This window comes from Carcharodon carcharias, chromosome 3, assembly GCF_017639515.1.
Source record: "Carcharodon carcharias isolate sCarCar2 chromosome 3, sCarCar2.pri, whole genome shotgun sequence".
NCBI lineage: Eukaryota > Metazoa > Chordata > Chondrichthyes > Lamniformes > Lamnidae > Carcharodon > Carcharodon carcharias.
The window spans coordinates 121,511,095-121,530,739 of NC_054469.1; positions in this window are offsets into that span (position 1 = coordinate 121,511,095).

Consider the following 19,645-nt stretch of genomic DNA (forward strand, 5'->3'; position numbering starts at 1 on the left):
AAGATTTCATCTTGACAACTTAACTCTGTTTTATGGGCACGGAATGGTCTCATCTCTTCGGATACTGGTGAATTTGACTACCCTTACAATACAAGGTCTCGGAATTTGGACAAAATTGGATCCCTCTTCGTCCAATTCCTTATTTGTTTCAACACAAAGGTGAAGATTCCGAGAAATTCAGCACAAGCACAACTTCTTGTGGCATTGTAGCATGTACAATGCTAATGGAAGACGACTGAGTATGTCCGCATTTGCTATATGCAAGCCAGAACGGTGCATAAAGATACACTCATACGCAGATAATGTCAAAGCTCAACGTTGGATTCTTGCTGAGGCTATTGGCAGAATGGCTTTATCTTCACTGAAATAAACCCATTAATGGTTTATTGTCCGACACAATTGTGAAATGTTGTCCATGCTGAAACTGGTGGAATTTCTTCGCTCCAAATATTACTGATAAACCTTCCTTTTATAGTTGTGAATAACCCTCCTCGGCTGCAGAGAGGGTTCTGGAGACATAGCGATTGGCCTTTTGGAACAATCTTCCATCCTGTGTGATAAAACAGCTCCCATACCATAAGGAGATGCATCACGGTTAATATTAATTCTTTTGATGGGTCATAATGTACTAATAGACATGCTGAATGTAATAGCTTCTTAACTTTCAAAAAGCTTCATCTTGTTGCGAAATCCATGATCAATGATGATTCTTTTTCGATAACAAGTATAATGGTGCTAACGCTGTTGACAAATTTGGCAAGAAGTGGCTATAATAATTAATCATGCCCCAAAAAAACTTGGGCCAATATTTTATTTATGGCGGGCAGGCTGGGCGGGGGTGGGAGCGGATGCGGACCCTATTGCCGCCTGCGATCGGCTGCGCACTGCCATTTTATGCAGGCGGTCCAATTAAGACCCGCCCAGTGTAATGTGCGGCCGGTAAGCACTACCTGTGCAGGTGGGGGTGGAGGGAGAGTCGGGGCCTGCGCTCTTTCACGCATGCGCATGAAAAAGCACAGCAGTGTCCCTGAGGCACAGAGCTGCCTCGGGGAGATTGAATAGAGAATGAAACATTTCAATAAATAAATTAAACACTGATGTAAACATGCCCCCTCATGTGACAGTGTCACGAGTTGGGACATGTTTGTGAATGCGGGATAATTTATTTATTTATTCTATAAAAGCTTCAGGAAACCTCATCCCACCCATGGATGAGGTTTCCTGAAAAACGTGAAGGGCACTTGGGCTTTTCACCTGCCCGCCAACCTTAAGGTTCTGAAGTACTTTAATTGTTCCTTTAATGGCCTTAATAGGCCCTAAACATTTGGCCGGCACGCAGCCAACTCTGGTGTGTGCCCACTGAACGAAATATCGTAATGACGCATGATGACATCAGGACACACGCTCGACATCATTTTGCGCATTATTTTATGTGTTGGCGTGTCAGGCCTGCCCCTGCACGCTGACTGGAAGATTCAGCCCTTGAGTTCAGTTACACTGGAAGGAGAGGACGCCTCTTTAATTGCCCTAACTTTTTCATCTACTGGATGCAAACCCATGGCATCCACTCGGTGACCCAGGTAAGTGACTTCTGGCACGTGGAATGTATATTTCTCTTTCTTTGGTCATACACTAGCTTCCAAGAATCTTCTTAAACCCTCTTCCAGGTTGGGCAAATGTTTGGCTTCCATTGACCCAATGATCAGAACATTATCTAGGTACACCACTACTCGGGGACATCCTTGCAAAAGACTCTCCATTGTCCTTTGGAAGATTGCACATGCAGACATTACTCCAAAGGGTAGGCAAGTATATTGACAGAATCACAGTGCAGAAGAGGTCCTTCGGCCCATCAAGTCTGCACCGGATATTGATATAGGCCCTTGTGCATATTGATGATTACATACCTTCTAGACATGTTATCTAGTTCTAGCTATTGGTATGCATTGCTCATGTCCAGTTTGGTATAGGATTTGCCTCCAGCTAGCTTTGCATACAAGTCGTCTATCTTCAGGATAGGATATTTGTCTAGTTTAGCTGCCTTGTTCATGGTCAATTTGTAATCCCCACAAATGCAAATTGTTTGATCAGGTTTCATCACAGGGACTATGGTGCTGCCCTTTCTGAAAATTGGACTGGCTGGATGATGCCTAGCTCTTCTAAGGGGCACAATTCTGCATCCACCTTCTCCTTTAAGGCATAAGGCACAGGTCTGGCCTTAAAGAAACAGGGTGTCGCCTGTGAATCTACATATATTTTTGCTTGTAAGCTTTTTAACTTTCCCAATTCATCACGAAATGCACTGTCATACTTCCTTAACAGTTCAGTAACTCCTCCTTGTTCTCACTTGAAATATTGGAGACCAGTTAAGCTTAGTTTTTTGTAACCAGCCTCGGTCCTTCACCTGTTGCTGTGGTCACTGGAAGCTAGGCAGTCTGTTGCCTATAGGACATAGGTACCTTTACCTGTATGGACTCTCCAGTGTATGTCTTCATTTGAGCTGTGGTTTGCTCCAGATTCAGTGGCTTCTTTTAGGTATTTAAATGTGTGCTCTCACATCACTGTGGTTGAGGCTCCCATATCCACCTTCATTACTCGTGGCTTCCCATTCACTTGAATGGTGATGGTTATTGGCTCAGTTTTTACTGTTTTGACATTGTATAGGGAATAGAGATCGGTCTCGGCAGCTTCAAATTCTGTTATATTATTCACTTCAATCATCTTGGTCTCCTATCTAATGGGCTGTCTCAATTTCACCCTGCATTGCTTTATTACATGCCCATTTTTGTGGCTGCAATGGCATTCTGTCTCCTTTAATCTGCAGGTGTCTGGTACATGGTTACCCCCACATCTATAACAGGTTAATTTCGGAGTCGCTGCTGAAATGCTTCCACTAGGCCTTTCTGTTTTTGTAGCAGCAGAGACTGTCTCTCACTTTTCTGCTGTCTCTCTGGTTTCTGTGCCATGCCCAGCGTTAGGTTCCTGCCCCAACTGAAGAATGGCGCCATGCTGCACATACTGTAAAGCCTGCAAGTCCTTCACAGCATTTTCCATGGATAGTGCAATTTTCACAGTGCGCTTCAAATCGATGTTAACTTCTACGAGTAGATGGTGCTGAATGGCATCCTCATGAAAGCCACAAACTAACTTGTCCCGCAATATCTCATTGAGTGTGTCTCTGAAGTCGCAGTGCTCAGACAGCTACATAAGTTGCGATGGACTCTCCCGAGGCCCTTACTCTGGAGTTAAACTTAAACCTCTGCGTTATTATTGATGGCTTCAGCTGAAAATATGTCTTCTGGAGATCTAACAATTCATTAAAAGATTTAAAATTGGGCATATTCAGGACTAGTTAGACTGCAAATGAGGATATAAGTCTCGCTATTATAGACACTCAAAGGAATTGCTATCTGCTTCCCCTCCTTGGTAATTTCATTCTCCAGCAAATAAAAACCAAGCCGCTCAACATACTGGCTCCAGTCTCCCATAAATGCGTCATAAGGGTTGATTCTGCCGAAGGCTGGCATGACTGGTGAGTATATTCTTTTTTATTCCTTAAGAACTGATGTACTCACATTCATAAGGCAAGGTGCAGCATTGGAGATATTTTACCCTCGTCACCAAATGTAATGACTTGATGTACTGGACAAGTTTCTACTTGAAACAGATAACTTTATTTCAGACCTCTTTTAAAAGCTACTTGATTGAACCAAGTCCATGGCTAGAAATGTTAGGCAGATGCCCTATGTGCCAGTGAGTCCTAATGAATGAGTGATGGGGATGTGGTGCATCGAATGGCATGAGAGGTTGGTGGAGTAGTAGGTAGGAGATGTCAAATGAAGATGTATTCACTGATGTTGACCACCCACATATGGGTGGGTTAGGTGGGGAGCTCCAGGATTTTGACCCAGTAATGATGAAGGAACAGGGATATATTTCTAAGTCAGATCGAGTGTGACTTGGAGGGGAACTCTCAGGTGGTGGTTTTCCTATGTGCTTGCTGTCTTTGTTCTTCTGTGTGGTAAAGGTTGTGGTTTAGAAGTGCTGACATAGAAGCCTAGGCAAGTTGTTGCAGAGCATCTTGAGGGTGTTACATGCTGCAACCATGGTATATACAGCAAAAGATGCACTTGAATCCAACAAACTATACTAAAGTTCTGAGATATAGAGCAGCAACTGGAAGAGGGAGCTGGAAAAATCATGGTTTTGTGGATTTTAACTTTGATGAATGTATTTTCAACAGAGTAAAGAGTCCCTGAGTTGGCAAATCAAAGGGGTATTATTATTGTTTGGTAAGTATTTTAGGTGTGCTCAGTCTCTCAAACAATTAGAAAGTAAAAAGAGCCTGTTCCAAAGATTGCTTCCATGCCATAATATTGGTCTCCTGGGAAAGTCTACACTGCATCATGAACTGCTGTAATGTGACATTCATTTTTAAACATTTATTAAACATAAAAATTGTAGAGGAAGACTATATCACCAAAAGACTATGCTGAGTCACTAATCATTACACAATTCTGTTTACAAGTCTGGTAAAATAATATTCAGGTCACTTTCATATACCTTCAAATTGATTTTGATTAACAATGATTGACAATCATTAAGTTGCCAAGCTGTGGCAGTGCTGAAACTGGTAAAACCCTGGTCATTCAATCATTCATTTTATCAGAACGTTTCAACATTCAAAGGAACGGAGTTGTAAGGCTAGACATTAAATTAGTCCTAAAACAATGAGGTAATCATTTGAAATTTATGGACGAAGTTTGTTATCAGTAACTGGTTGCTTTCTGCTGGCCGGTAGTTGTTGGGACTGAAGAACGCAGAACTGATTGCAGAAACATCAAAACAATTTCTACTAATTGCTGTGGTATAAAGGATACTCAAGAGCAGCTTATAGAGTTGTAAAATGTCATGGGGTTTAAATGCTATCAAGGGCCGGAGATTAAAATTCCAGTTTAGGAATACCATTTAAACTTTGAGGGGTAGAAATTGGTTAGCCCCACTTTTTTAGGCACAGAAGTCATGCTTCTCGATCTGGCTGTGTTCATTTAGATTGAGGGGGGCAAAACACAAACTTAGTGCACCAATATCATCTGAAAGATTATGGGGCTGGCCTGAGAGTCTCCAGTGTTATTGTCTGCTTCTGAACTCTGCCAGCAACCCCTGCACACAGAGGACACCCTGGCAGTATATTTTGCAGACCATGTATGTAATAAATGAAATGTAATATCTCCAAATTTTCAGATGACACAAAGCTGAGTGGGAGGATGAGCTGTGAGAAGGATGCACAGATGCTTCAGTGTGATTTGGACAAGTTGAGTGAGTGGGCAAGTGCATGGCAGATGCAGTATAATGTGGATAAATGTGAAGTTATCCACTTTGGTAGCAAAAACAGGAAGGCAGATTATTATCTGAATGGCTATAAATTGAGAGAGGGGAATGTGCAACAAGACCTGGGTGTCCTTGTTTGTACACCAGTCGCTAAAGGTAAGCATGTAGGTGTAGCAGGTGGTAAAGAAGGCAAATGGTATGTTGGCCTTCATAGCGAGAGGATTCGAGTACAGGAACAGGGATGTCGTGCTGCAATTATACAGGGCCTTGGTGAGACCACACCTGGAACATTGTGTGCAGTTTTGGTCTCCTTATCTGAGGAAGGATGTTCTTGCTAAAGAGGGTGTGCAGCGAAGGTTAACCAGACTGATTCCTGGGATGGCGGGACTGACATATGAGGAGAGATTGAGTCGGTTAGGATGATATTTGCTGGAGTTCAGAAGAATGACGGGGGATCTCATAGAAACCTATAAAATGCTAACAGGACTAGAAAGGATTGATGCAGGAAGGATGTTTCCGATGGTGGGGGAGTCCAGAACTAGGGGTCACAGTTTGAGGATCATTTAGGACTGAGATGAGAAGAAATTTCTTCACCCAGAGAGTAATGAGCCTGTGGAATTCGCTACCACAGAAAGTAGTTGAGGCCAAAACACTGTATGATTTCAAGAAGGAGTTAGATATAGTCCTTGGGGCGAAAGGGATCAAAGGATATGGGGAGAAAGCAGGAGCAGGCTATTGAGTTGGATGATCAGTCAAGATCATAATGAATGGTGAAGCAGGCTTGAAGGGCCGAATGGCCTACTTCTGCTCCTATTTTCTACGTTTCTATGTGGTACAACCAGCTTTTTTTTTTAAAGGCAGACAGGATCTTAAAGGAAAGCTGTATAGTTTTTTCTGAAATATAAATTATGGCAGCACAGATAAAGGGATCTATAGTGACAAATGCAGCACTGGAAGCATCAGTGCTGCAGGTGGGCAGGAGGAAAGAAACCATGGTCCCATGGGAGGAGGGTGTGGGTGGGGAGGGGGGGTGGCAGGCAATCCTCAAACACCTCAGGAGGGGTTGTGCCAAGGAGGACAACTCCCAGATGCTGGATCCAGGAACCTGGTGGCAGCGCTACATGAAGCCTCACGACCATATGTGAGTGGTCAACATCAGTGAATGCATCTTCATATGACATCTCCTACCTACTACACCACCAGCCTCTCATGCCATTCAATGCACCATATCCCCATCACTCATCCATTAGGACTCACTGGCATGTAGGGCCCCTGCCTAACATTTAGATTCTCCACTTCATTCTCACTCACCCACCACTGCTAGGTTTGGCCTAACACCCACCTCTCATTGTCTCCACATACCTATTCAGCAAAGGCAGGCACTTCACTCAAGGAGAGTTCTACACAAACATTCTGCCCTGTCTCTTGCAGGCATGTTGGCACACTATAGAAGGGAGCAGAACTAGCATGGTACAAGGAGACTTGCATCTCCTGAGAGCTATGGAGGAGCTGGTTCTCTGCCTCATGGGACTGGCTGCAATGCAGTCCATAGCATCCGTTGTCATGTGAACATTGAGGATGACTGCATTTTCCTACCTTATGCCCCTTCTCAGCTCCCAGCACCTTCAACTTACCATCTGGCATGCCATCTTGCCATGGCCATGGACCTCTTGCTTCCCTCTTGCTATCCCCCTTTCCCCGCACCAAACTTCCCCTTCTGAATTCCCTTTTCAGGCACCCATGAATTGCTGCCCAGCCAGCCACAGGAGTCCCTGGACACGGAAAGAGGGTAACATTACAATGCTAATGAAGGGGACCCATTACTCGACCTGATAGTCATAGAATCACAGGGCAGAATTTTTCATCCTGTGGTGGGCGCATGCCCGACCCGAATGGGAGTGAAGTAGCGCATGCACCCTTGCGATATTTCAATCAGCAGGCATGTGAGAAAGGCAGCAGTGTGTCCACTGACAATCAAGAGGCCTATTAAGGCCCTTAAACAAGTAATTAATTTGTATTTTTCACTGCCCACTCAACCGTTCATTTGGCAGGCAGACGAATAGGCCAGGTGGCTTTGCATTTTTTACAAAACCTCATACACGGGCAGGATGAGGTTTGCAATGGTTACAAAAACAATTTTAAAATTTTAACATATTTTTAACATGTCCCTCTTCATGTGACTGAGTCATATGTGGGGACATGTTTATAGCATTTGTAAACCGTTTATTTTTCACTTTAAAATTCCTCAGCTCCCTGAGGCAGCTCTGTGCCTTCAGGGAGCTTTCAGTGTGCGCACTCCAATGCATACGCAGGCTTCAGCGCTCCCTCTCCTCCCACCCAACCCCAGCAGCGCTGAGGCTCTCAGCACGTGTTTCACGCTGGCTGGTCGTTAACTGGCCTGGTTTCCTCATCGCCCACCCACTGCACCTGCCCGATGAGGGGAAAATCCTGCCCATAGAATTGGTACAACACAGAAGGAGGCCATGTGGCCCTTTGAGTCCATGCAGACCTTCTACATATGTTTGTTCCATTCCCCTGCTTTTATGTGTAGCCATGCAAACATTTCCTCTTCAGGAGCTTATTCAATTCTCTTTGAAAGCCATGATTGAATCTGCCTCCACCATACTCTTAGGTAGTGCATTCCAGATCCTAATCAGTTGCTCAGTTAAAAAGAAGTTCTTGTGCTAATTACCTTAAATCGATGCCTTTTGGTTCTTGATCCTTCTGCCAATCGGAAGAATTTGTCTCTATCTACTAGGTCTACAGCCCTCATGATTTTGAGCACCGTCATCAGATCTCCTCTCAACCTTCTCTTCTTTAAGGAGAACAATCCCAACTTTTCTAATCTTTATAAGGAAATCAAGTCCCTCACTTCTGGAACCATTCACAGAAATCTTTTCTACACTCCCCTTTACAGATACCTGCACTGCACATTCCATAGAGGCTAGAGTTGAGCGAAGGACATAATAACTCATCTGGACATAGGTGGCCCACAGCCAGGCCAAAGGTAAAGGGTGGTTCAGTTGCCACTTCACCAGAGGGTGAGGTGACAGAAAAATTCTGCTACAGGAGACTCAGATGTGACATACAGGAGCATGCCGAATTGACATATCCACTGCTATATTGCTATATTTTTCTAATATGATTTAAGAACTATATGTTCAAGTATATGTACACGTAAGTATCCAGAGTGCCACATTACTCACTACAGTCAGGGTACTGAGCAACAATGTATCAGTCCACAGCACATGGTGAGATCTGAGAAATACATTCAATGAAGCTCCAGCATTTGAGTCTAAAAACGTGATTATTTCGAACTTCTGGGAACCACAAGACATAACAGGTGTCAGCTGTGTTTGAGTAAAACCCAAGTGCTATAAATGAAATAAATGCTGAACTAAATTGAGAAAAATCAGCCTGAATTAGCACCAGAGTAAAAAAACTCTGAATTGTGCAAAAATGAAATGGCTGCTGTCATAGCAATGAATGCATAGCTCCAGTCCAGGGTGAATTGGGAGGCTGATGATGTTTTAGAGGCATTTGAGAAGTTTAGACAAAAGTGCAGACTGGCATTTAGTAGTTTTCTAAAAGACCCTAGTAAAGAGGAGAGGGTCAGCTACATCTTTTTGTGGGCAGGAGAGAAAGATTTGGATTTGTTTAACGCCTCAGAGATCTACTGTGAGGTCGACAGCAAAAAGCCAGACAATATTTTTAAGAAATCCAGCACACATGTCCAGCCAAAGCCAAAACATCGGATCCACTGATATGAATTTCAAAGCCCGAGGCAGGAACCGAGTAAGTATATTGACAATGTCTTAACGAGATTGAGGAATGAAGCCAGCAAGTGTAAATTCAAAGAAATAAATGAACGGCTGGTGGATTAGCTCATCTGGGGCTCTGCACACTCTGACGTACAAAAATCTCAAATCGGACGGGACAAGCCCACAATATCACAGGCTGTTGAAACTACCAGAGCACATGAAGCCACGAGTCGACAGATGAAGACACTGACTACCCAAATGGCTAGCCTTCAGTTAAGTCAAGGAAAGGTAATAGGGTTGATGCAGTGAAACAGAAACAAAAGAATGCACACCAGATAGAGAGGAAGATGTACAAGAGCTGTGGATGGCTACATGAGTTCACAGACAGAAGGAAATATCTCACATACAGATCAAACTGCCCAGCAGATGGAAACACCAATCACTGGGAAAACATGTGCCAAATAAAGAAAGATGGCAAAGGAGTTAAAAGAGGCAAGCAACAGGGTGAATGAGAAAGAAAATAAATTAAAACATCCATCCTCTAGAAGATGATGATGATTTTAAGGATACAACAGACATTGGAACCAAAAACTGCATGAAATGTCTGGATGTGACAGCTCTCAGAGAAAAGAAATTCACATAAAGAATCTGCAATAAGCACCAGCAAGTCTGGAGAGATTATTCTTGAGGCTTCAGAGTTATGATTTCACTCTGAAATACAATCCAGGGAGAGAAATTGTGCTGGTTGATGGCCTATCCTGTCTGTTGCCACAAGATAAAAGGTCTAGATGTAAAGATCCATCATCTAGTGAACATAACATCGCCAAAACTGAGTCAGATTAGTGATGAGACCAGTAAAGGCTATGGGCGGGGTTATCCCAGAGTTGCACTTGTGTGCTAGCAGGATTTAAAAAAGATATTTTACCCACCAGCTGCAATGGCGGATTTTCGCATTGTATAGTCCCCTTCCCACCTCATAAGTTATGCTATCACAGGAAACATAGTCAAGGAAAGATAGTAGGGAAAGAAGGATAGTGCAGTGAAACAGAACAGATGCAGACCACTGGTGGGTGGCCTCAAATTTGCCCAGCATGCCGTTACCTCGCTGCTTCCTCACACCGGGCACCATATCTAAACTGCAGCTGTGTGCACACTTCTCAATGCTTGCAGTCCAGGACTTCTCCAATAAAGACATGGCCCCAAAAGCCAGGAAAAGTGCAGCCCCCTGATTCAGTAACACATCCCTGGGACACCTTCTGGACATTGTGGAGGCCTGCCGTGATGTCCTCTACCCCAGCACTGGCCACAGGAGGCCCATCAGACTCACCACTGCAGCTTGGGGGTTGGTGGCAGAGGTGGTCAGTGCCAATGCTGCACACAGGAGGTTGGCTATCCAGTGCAGAAAAAGGATGAATGATCTCATCCATACTACCAAGGCAAATCAACCATCTCATCAATTTCAACTCACCCATTCACAAGGCCACATATTCATTGGCATCTCACTCACTTTCAGCTCAAGGGACATCATCATTCACTTTCTCACACAGACCCTCACAATTCCATCTAGCCTCATCTCCTGTGGAGACTGCATCCTCAGCCCTCACCATCTTGAGGCCACATGCACAGATCAACACGTGCACCCACACAAACCCTGGGATACCCCCTTTCCCAGTACAGCCCTCGCCCTCTTCCCTTGCCTGAGGCCATTTCTTCCCCTTACCCAAGCAAGCCCTATCCCTGCAGCCGTCGAAAAGCCACCCCTGCCTTACGGTTGGTCTGGTAGGTAGACAACTGCCTGTGAGCCCCCCTTAAAGTGATGTGGTGCTGCCTGCCAAGCCTGGCACTGATGACCAGAGTGCTGCCAAAAGCAAGGTAGGCAAACAAACCTCGAAGTCCTGAGCCAAGTGCAGCCCACAGAATGCACATCACTTATATACAGTTGCGAAACACATTGTCCCCAGATGATCCAGCCTGGGGGATGAATCCAGCAAGCAGGTAATGAAGTGCTAAAGTATTGCCATTAGGTTCCCAACATGCAGCGGCGGGAAATGTGGCCTGCCATCGACGGGTGGAGTGGACGATTGCAAGCTGGTTTCACAATGGTGTAAAACTGATTTTGTGCCTCTCGCCATGTTGTCTGCTCATGCCTGTCATGACACCCTCAGCCAATGGGGCTGGACGACCCACTTTAAGAGTTACAAATGCTCTCTGAGCAAATATGGCAGTATTGGACAATCAGAGATGACAGCTCACTAGAAGATGGCTTATTGCTGGCCAGATCCAGAATAATTGTGCCCAAAACAATGCAGAAAGAACTTCTCCAAAAGATACATGAAGGCCACATGGAAATGGAGAAATGCAAGCTCAGACCCTGATTAGCTGTGTACTGGATAGTCATTTATAAAGACATCAAAAGAATGGTATCTACATTCAGTGTATTCCTCAAGTATAGAAATACACAATAGCGAGAGGAAATGATAGCTAACGCAGTACCACCCAGACCATGGCATATTGTGGGAGCCAATTTATTCACATACCATCATGAATTGCATTTAATAGTAGCAGACTGTTACTCTAAGTTCAATTTTATCAGAAAGGTATATATTTGAAAGTTAGAACAATCATCTCAGCAGTATGAGTCCTTTTTGCTGAGCATGGGATTGCTGAAAGATTGATAAGTGACAATGGAACCCAATTCACCTCCAGGAGGTTGAAGGAATTTGTTAACAGTGTGGGTTCAACATCATCATCTCATTCCACATTGCCCAAGGTTTTATAGAAAGATATTCAGACGGTCAAGAAAACACTCATGAAAAATCAAGAGACAAACGAAGACTCAAAGCTTGCTTTATTTTCATTCTGAGCTATAGCTCTTGAGGCTGACATTAAATTGCCTGTAAAGTTACTCAATGGCAGAAAGTACAAGACAACTTTGCCAAGCAAGATAAACCTTTCAAATGACAAGGAGGAAGCAAAACAACAACTCACTGATGCACAGGTGAGAAGGTGGTCAACACTTTGACAAGCATGCCAAATCCTTGCCTGAGTTATTGAAAGGACAAACTGTACGTGTACGGGATCCAATCCTGAAAACCTGGACCCAGAAAAAATTGTTGGTAAAGCTGAACCTCCAAGTTCATACATCATAGAGACTGAAACTGGTAAGCAAATGAGAAAGGACCGAGTCCATATTCAACATACACCTGAGCTGGAAAAGCAATAAAGGTCATCAACAACACCAGCAATATCACTAACCAGTGCGACAACATCAACATCAGCAACAAACGATATAATATCAACAATGTCACCAGCAAATGACACAATATCAGCAACATCAAATACAATTCCCACAACACGCTTAGCATTGCCAGTACAGCATTCTATTCATCATAGACAGCGATGACTACCAAATCCATAAGATGAAGAGTATCCTACCGCCTAACTGATGCAATGAATAATGTTTTTTGAGAAAAGAAATCAAGCCATAAAAGACTGTTAAGGTGTTCAACTTAATTATAAAAGCCAGTTGTTAATCTTCTTTTGTTTAGATATATAAAAATGATTAGAACAGTTATATTAGTATTTAGAGACCACATTTTTTTAAAGAAAGAGGGGTGTTATATTATTATTCCACGGTAATTTAGGAACTATGGCCTGAATTTTCAACCTCGAGGTGGGTAGAGGGAGTTGGGAAAATTCCCGGCTTGGACCTCCCATCTCAGGTGAAAATGGCCATAAAGGTGGGATCTTCATTGCTGGGGGAACACATGCGGGTTGGATTAGGACCTGCCGACCTGGGAAGAAGTGCGGAGGCAGGCACCAAGTTGCTGGGTGTCAAGGCAGGTTGTTTAAAAGGCCCATTTCAATGTTGTGGGATTTCATCCCAGTTAAAATAAAAAATACAAAGGCCCTACAGCTCTCACCCCTCGCACACTCCCCCTGGCCCATCCATGCCACCGCATACCCTCAATATCAGGCTATGCCCCCCAACTGCCCCCCATGGCCCCTCATACCCCCAATGCCAAGTTATGCCCCTCCACCCACCCTCATTTCCCTTGTGCCAAGCTATGACATTTGCATGCCCATTCACCCACTAAACATGTATAAGAAGCAATGAATCCTATGGTGACATGGTTGTGTAAAAAAAATGTTTAAAAAGTCATTCATTCATTCATTACTTTCCACCATGTTAAAAAATGTCATTTCACTGCAGGGCAATGGAAGTGTCAATCATCTAGACCCTTTAAAGCATCACTAACAGAAACCACAAGCCCTTAGGGCAGAATATTCTGCTCCTTGGGTGGGTGCATGCCCGGCCCGAATGAACATAAAATGACATGCGATGATGTTGAGCCACCGCCCTGATGTCATCGCATGTTCGCGCGGTATTTCAGTCGGCAGGCACACACAGGAGTCAGCAGCACACCTGCTGATAATCAACAGGCCTATTAAGGTAAATGTACCAATGAACCCTATAGTAACAGTGGTTTAAAAACTTTAAAAAAATGTCATTCATTCATTCATTACTTTCAATTATATTTTAAAAATGTCATTTCATTGCAAGGCAATAATAGTGCCAAGCATCAGACCCTTTAACCTATGAATAACATAAACCATAAGTACTTGATGTAATTTTTCACTGGCGAAATGGCCAAGCAGCCTTTGCGTTTTTTAGGAAACCTCATCCATGGGCAGGATGAGTTTTCCAACAACAATTAAAAATAAAATAAAAATTTTGACTTTTCATTAATAACATGTCCCTACTCATGTGACATAGTCTGGGATGCTGCTGTTTCAGCAAGAGTAATTAATGTCTGGGCTCTCAGGCAAGCCTCAACCTTTGGCTGAGAGCCCAGACATCCATTACTCTTGCCGAAACAGCTGTGCCCCAGAGAAAACATTGCTTGATTGACAGCTCTGGCTCTCTGATCTTTATGGTCAATTTCACAGTGTTTATTAACACAAGGTTAAGTGTTTTCAAGTACTTATGGTTTATGTTATTCATAGGTTAAAGGGTCTGATGATTGACACTATTATTCCCTTGCAATGAAATGACATTTTTAAAATATAATTGAATGAATGAATGACATTTTTAAAAAGTTTTTAAACCACTGATACTATAGGGTTCATTTGTTCTGTACAGTGTACAGTGGGTCAATGGGCATGGAAGTGCCATAGCTTAGCATGGGGGGGGCAAGAAGGGCCATGGGGGGGCCGGAGAGTGGGTGGAAGGGCAGAGAATAGAATTGGGGGCATGAGAGGCCATAGGGATGGGTGAAGTTCCATAGGGGGCATGAGGGGCCATGGTAGAATGTGGAGGGACATAGCTTAGCACTGGGGGTATGAGGGGCAATGGGGTGCGGGTGGTTGCAGGGCCTTACCTTGGCATGGGGACACAAGGAGGACCTTTGGAACCTAATTTTCCTAAAGTTCCCTCATACAGACTAGATGATTGCTAGATGAGGGGCCATGAAAACATGACTCTTTAAAAACTTGGCCGAATTCCATGAAAATTGCGAAGGAGTAGAACATGCCTATTCCTGTAATGGAGCCCTCCAGGTCGGGATTGTCAGGTATTAGGAAATAGAGACAGTTTAATTAAGTTATATTGGCATTTGTAGGTGTTAAGAATGAGTTTTAGCTTTAACGTTTAGGTTTGATTTGTATTTCTGTATTTGAGTGTTAAGAAAAGTCAAATTGAGTTTTAGTTTGACTTTAAAAGGTGCTTGCATTTCTAATGAGTTCTTTACGACTGAAAAACTAAGCTAAGCAAACAAGAGTAGAAAAAAGCAATCCTGTTGCTTTGCAACAGGAGTCCAGAGAGGTAGGTCCCTCCCACAAACACACACACACAAGAAGGAAAATAGCAGTTTGTTTTGGAAACTGTTTTCAGTTCAGTTGGTTTTGAAGATAGCTGCCAAGAGAGGCTGGAGCAAAGGGGACAGATAGACAGTCCCAAGCTAAAGAAAATACCCCCAGATCCAGGGGAGTGGAACAGGAGAAAGTCCCAAGAAGACCTTCTAGTCAAAGGAAGGGCAGGAACCTGGAAAAAGTCCTGTTAAGTGAAGTTAAGAATGAAGGTCAGAGGGAAAGGCTCCAAGCTTCAGATTTAAAGAGACAAAAGCTGCTGAAAGCATATTTAAAGGGAAAACAGCTTGCAGGAGGCAATAAGTTCCAAAGAGACAACTGAAGGTCTGTAACTCTTGCTATGGGCATGTGAAGCAGTGTTACTGTTGACGGCTGAGTCGGTGAGAGAGAGTATGTGGAAGACAACTTGAATGCATGTGGTGACCCAGAGAAGAGGAACATCAAAAGGAGAATTTGAGACCCTGGAGGTGAACCCTTGCAGAAGGCATCTGAGAAAAAGCGTCGGTTTGGGAGAAGATTCCAAAGTGAGTTCTTGGAAAGTGGAGATCGGAAGCCCTCATGTGAAAAATGGAGTTCAGTGTGACCGGTTGGCTCACGGTGTGACAAGCATTTGTAGGTGGGGGGGCAAGGGGGTTTGAGCAGAGATCCATAGCATCTGGTTGAGGAGGCATCTGTCACTTTGTTTCAGAGTGTGGTGCGTCTGACCACAGGATGCCTATTGACCACATGGACTGTTCATTTACTGTGAACATTAAAGTATAAGATAGCTTTTGTGACTTGTGTTATCCTTATAAATCTGTATATATCTGTAAATATATAGTTCTGGATGAAGGAGTATTGTAACATAGTTCATCTTCTCTTGTTTAATAAATATTTTATTCTTTTGTTAAAAGCTCATTAGCTTACTCTGGTGACTCTGTTCAGTAGCCACTCTCTACGTATCTAAACAAATAAATATAAGTTAAGATCTATCAAGCTGGGTTCCACCCTGGGATCAGACTTGTCCAAAGGTAATCTCAGCTGGGATCATAACACAGGTGTAGGCTTTTGAAAGGAACCAGCCTGCTCCCTTGAAAGGCACTCTGAAAAATCAGACAGCCTGGGAATTGGTTGGGGATCCCGGAATTGGGAACACCCACCATTTTTAAAGGGCTTCTGAGTCATCCTGACTCGGTAAAATTCAGTCCTTTATGTTTGCACATGTTTATACACAGCAATCCAGAGTGCCGCATCACATGCTACTGTGTCAGGAGACTGAGCAACAATGTTTCAGTCCACACCCTTTGATAATATATAAGAAATTAAGCTTAGCTCCAGCATTTGAGTCTAAGGGTAGAACCTTCAGCTCGGCGAGCGGGGCAGGGCCTGCTTGCTGAAGCGTAAAATTACGCAGGGTGACATTGGGCATGCATCCCGACATCACCGCGCTTTATTCAGATTTTCAGTTCGGCGGGAGCACAGCCAAATCAGCTACGTGCCTGCCGAACTGTCAAGGGCCTATTAAGACCATTTAACAATCAATTAAATCATTGACCTGAACTGCCCGTACAGCTTTAAGGTTGGCGGGCAGGCGAAGAGACCAGACGGCCTTTGCGTTTTCATGGAACCTCATTCAAGGGCGGAATGAGGCTTCATGAACGTTTTTAAAGTGTTGGAAAAATTCTTATTAACATTAATGGACGTGTCCCACCTCATGTGACAGTTTCACATGAGGGGATATGTCCTTAAAATTGTTTTCTCCCTTTATTCAATGTTTTATACGTGAAACTAATCTCCTTGAGGCACCTCTGTGCTTCAGGGAGATTTCTGTGCTCTTTTGTGCACATGCTACCCTACTTCCCCACCCACACAGAGAGCACTCAGCGCTTCTGGGAACGCGTCATGCTGGGCAGGCCAATTAAGGCCCGCCCAAGTAAAATAGCGGCACCCAGCCGATAAGGGGCACTGATTGGCTGCGCGCCAGCCTGCACCCGTCCCCGCACAACCCTCCTGACAGGGAGAAAGTTCTCCCCTAAAAGTGTGACTATTTTGAAAATCTGGGAATCAGAAGATATAACACTCACAAAGATGCTAAGTGCACAGGATGGTCTGCCAAGCAGCCTCCTGTCACTGCCTGGGAGCATGGAGGATTTTTGGCTCCAAATTGACAGAAAGGATGGCACAGAGCTTGCCTTTCCTGCAGCCTCTGCCCCATGTTGCTGTTGTGCTGCAGACCCAGAGGCACTACCATTGATGCTCCCATATCGGTTACAGCCTTTTTGTGGAAATATTTCCTATTCCTGTCAGGAAATGGCAACATGCCCTGACAAATCCAGGAAATCACCAAAACACCCACAAATACACTCCAGAGTACTACCAGATTTTGCAATAGACAATGTCCATAAAATTAGCTTACCTACAATTAGGGTGCTTTGTTCTTAAAATAACATGACTACAGGGCTAAGATAATGCTTTTGCAGCTGTACAGTATCTTTACAGTGCTGAAGGAGGCCATTTGGCCCATCAAATCTGCACTGGCTCTCTGAAAGAGCATTCCACCTAGTCCCATTCCCCTGCCTTATCCCTGTAACCTTGCACATTCTCTCTTTTCTTTGAGTAAACAATACAGATGCTGCCTGGACAGTCGTTGCCCAAATGTGGGATTTTGATATCACATCATCCAGTTGGGCTGTGTGACATCAGGATGGCACCAAATCAGAGCCACCTGTCACATGGAGGGGATCTGCCTGGATGCACCCTTAACCTTGGAGAATGTTGTGTGGGCAACATACAGAAAACAGCCAACAGTGCACCACACTCTTGGGAAGGAGAAGTAGGCATCCATATGACCACTCGAGGCAGTGTTGCAACAATGAATTTCTAGTCTAGTGTGTTTTACTGACACTAAAACAAAACCTAAAACATTAATTCGTGAATGATATACACAGCTTATTTAAAGTGAACTGCTTGAGAAAATGTCTGGTTCTTGAAGAAGTTAGTTAACGTGAAACTGACCAACCTTACAGACATTAGAGGTATGCTATGATTACTAGTGTGGGATAACATAATTGCTGCTTCAAGGAAATGCCTCATCAAACAGTTATCTCTTTTTTTCTCTTTTCAGATTTTTTAGCTCTCAGCTTTTTTTAAAATCTGGAAATGTTTGTTTTGCATGATATACTGAGGATTACCTCAGGAGGTCATCATTTAAACACAGCTCAAGATTTACAGTCCATGGATCCTTCACAATCCATGGATATAACCAACAGCCATCATAGCCACAATATCTCAGAATGCACTCTATCCTGTTATTTAAATCATTACTATACTCTTTAATGAAGAATCTTATATTTATTACTAAAAAGTATTCATTGACTTTAGAAAAAGAGTTCAATGGCAATAAACAAATCTGGTGAGATATTCCTATGTTATTGACATGTGGGTTCAAATAAAGCAACAAACTTTTTGGGAGTTTCTGGTGGAAATCTATTGGTTTTAATTCAATTTCTGCCTCATTAACATGTTGCCAACTGACTATCCACCAGGAATGGATGGAAAGCAGCTGATGGCCCATGGAAATTTGAGTGGCCCTTGCCTGCCTAGCACCAGTCAGATTCCTTCTGGCTCCACAGAAGGAAAGTAAAAAAAAACTTACCTTGATTGGTACTTTTGTTTCCATTCCCTTTTGGACTGGAGGTCACCAAGCAAGAAATTCACAGCAACTTCCCTGCTTAGAGCATTACTGAAATGGCAGGCAGGGCCCAATGATGCAATTGAATCCCAATCTGCATATTTAACTAAGGATCCCACAGACTTCTCATGGGTACCTTTGCTGCTTGCTCAGGTAGTGCTCTGCTTTATTGTGTACAAAATATGTTTCATCATGTCATCTCTGGTTTTTTTGCCAAACACCTTAAATCTCTGTGCCATACTCTGGTTACCCCAGTTACTTACTCTGTCAAAACTGTTCATGATTTTGAACACATTTATCAAATTTCTTAATCATCTCTGCTCTAAGGAGAACAATTACAGCTTCTCCAGTCTCTCCACAACTCTGAATTCCCTCACCTCTGGTCCTATGCTGGAAAATCTCTTCTGCATCCTTTCAAAGGTCTTAACATCCTTCCAAAAGTGTTATGCCAGAATTGAACATAATACCACAGCTGAGGCCTAATCAGTGCTTTAGAAAGGAGTAACATAACTTCCTAGCTTTTGTACACTACAGGGGGAATTTTAACCTGATGACCCAGAAGGAACAAACAGTTCAGACCATACTCTTATTTCCTAATTTTACTGGTGTTCCATTTTAAAGTACACAAGACCAGTTTGGACCAGTATTCTTATTTCCCAGCTTTTACTGTTTTTTCCTTCTGGGGATGCACTGGGAGTGGTGGGAGCACTAGTGGGGAGGGGTGGGGTGCAGCCCACCAGCGCATGGGAAACCTGAAAGTAAGTACAGAGTATCTGTCACTACCCTTTTAACCCAGGCAATGTATTTGCAACTGATTTCTGGGTTTCTCATACAACTGAATTTAGTAAATGTGATGACGTGAGTTGATTTCAACTTCAGTACTTATAAGGGCACTTAAAAGATGATAGTTGGTGAATTTTGGAGATGGGAGCGCAAAGGAAGGAACTGTCAGAATGGAATCCCAACAATTGAAGTCTGTGCTACGATTTCATGACATCCCCCTGGATTTAGTGCA